Source organism: Dasypus novemcinctus, chromosome 13 (assembly GCF_030445035.2).
Source record: "Dasypus novemcinctus isolate mDasNov1 chromosome 13, mDasNov1.1.hap2, whole genome shotgun sequence".
NCBI classification, from domain to species: domain Eukaryota; kingdom Metazoa; phylum Chordata; class Mammalia; order Cingulata; family Dasypodidae; genus Dasypus; species Dasypus novemcinctus.
In genome coordinates this window covers 47,197,333-47,199,379 of record NC_080685.1, presented here as the reverse complement: position 1 = coordinate 47,199,379, position 2,047 = coordinate 47,197,333, and positions in this window count along the sequence as shown.

The window sequence follows — 2,047 nt, the reverse complement described above, 5'->3', positions numbered from 1 at the left end:
AGGCCCTGGCAGGGTGGGGGAAGGTCACTCCGGGGAGGCTGGGAGTCGGGGCCTCTGCCCGGCTCCGCCCCGCCCCGCCTCTCGGCTCCTGCACCTGCCGCCGCCTCTGCTCCCCACCGCTGCGGGCTGCGGTTCCGGCCCGTGCCTCTCCTTCCAGGCCAGCCCAGCCGGCAGTCCCGGCTCCCGACTCCTGTGGGCGGCTTGAACCACCTCGAGCAGGACAGTTGCCAAACCCTGAGACTGACGCCTTCCCACCCAGGGCGGCAGCCCGGAGCCGGGGCTTGGGAGGGGTAGGAGGCGTGGGAAGCCGACCAGCCCCCACTGAACCCTCCCCTCGGAAACCGGCCGCACTGTATGGCGGCTCTAGCCGGTCTAGACCCAGGCGACTATGTCTGCATGTGACCCAGCCACCGAGGGCTCTCGGTGGCTGCTAGGTCGGCGGCAGGTATTCTCATGAGCATGCTTTAATCTCCTCCCCTTGGGGGTACCGGCCACTTCCTTCGGTAAAATTCATGGGGCCAAAGGTGCCTTTGGGGAGACCCAGCTTATATAGCAGGATGTTGCCGAGCAGTACTGGACATGAAGGCCCCCCGTGGCATCCTTTAACCCCTGTTGCTGAAGAGCCAGACTCCTCGGCTTCCACTGAGCCCCTGAGCAGCTTCACACATTCCTTTCAGGGCAATGACACAGCAGAAAATGGGGGGAGGGGTTGCCTCTGCAATCACTGCAGAGAAACCCTATGCCCAGGGAGCAGCATGGCCCATTCTAGAAGGGGGTGTCCCAGCCCCCTATAGAGGGATTACCCAATACAGGGATGTTTGTCTAAGCCACCCTTCTATCCCCAAGGTCAACCTGGAGGCCTAAAGACAACCTTGTACTACTATAGTAGGATCTTTTTTTCCCACTATGCCTTATCAAGGCTCATCTGCAAGACCTAGGCAAACCTGAAACTGTGAAATTCAGGGGAGGGGCAGCCATCTATCCACCTAGCCCCAGAGAGGCTACTGCAGGGCTCTGTCAAGGACAGCCATGGGAACAGTGTGTTGGGAAAGGAAGCCACCCCCTGCTTTGCCCGTGCAGTGTTTATGTTGGAGAAGTCCCAAGTCATGGTAGGAGGACTGCTGGAAGAAGCCACACCTGCAGATTTGATGTCCCTGGCCCCTCCTAACAGAAGTTACTTCATGGAGGAGTTTCCAGCAGCACAGGTCACAGGGAAGGGCATGTGTTTATTGAGTGCCCACTGCCTAAGAGCGAGGAAAGCCTGTGGGCAGAATCAGCAAGAAAGGATGAGTAAAGAGGTAGCAAGTGAAGGGGTCAGGAGGATGAGGGGTGAGGGTGTGTGCCTTCCTGCTCCCATCCCATCCCCAACCCTTGATCCTTTTCTCTTTCTCTCTTCCATGTGGAGAGAGGCTCACAGCGACATTCTTAATCAGAACCCCCTTTTTTTTTCTTAAAAGAGAAATGTCCTGTCTCAGCTTTCCAAGGCTGTTGGAAATGTCAAGTAGACTGATCCTACTTCTCCCTTGTCCTTGAGCTATTTTCCTCTAGGGATCCTGTCCCCCAAAGCTTTAGTTTCCTAGTTTTGCTCATTCTTCCTCCCCTGCATGTGAACTCTCCTAGGGTTCTAAGTCCTGCTGTACCTGCATAGCCAATGCAGCATTTCATTCCAAACCAACTTCCCCCAGGCTTTCTAGAAACCTCTTTTTCCACACAAACCTGGTAATGCTGCTGGACAACATGATCTCAGCCCTTAGAGAAACCAGATTCCACTGAGTGGCTCACTTCAAACTCCATCTGCCCAGCCGCTCTAGACCATCTAGAATTGTTTCGCCCATCACTGCTTAAGAGAATGACAGATCTGTGTTCACACTCCCAGCTTCACCACTTACAAGCTGTGTGACCTTGAGCACGTCCCTTGTTCTCTCCAGGTCTGTCCCCTCGCTTGTAAACCTGGAGTGGTACTTCTTGCCAGGATTAAATAAGAGCAGTGGAAAGGTGCTAAGCACACTCCGGGGTGCATAGCAAGAACTCATAAGTAGCTAGCTTT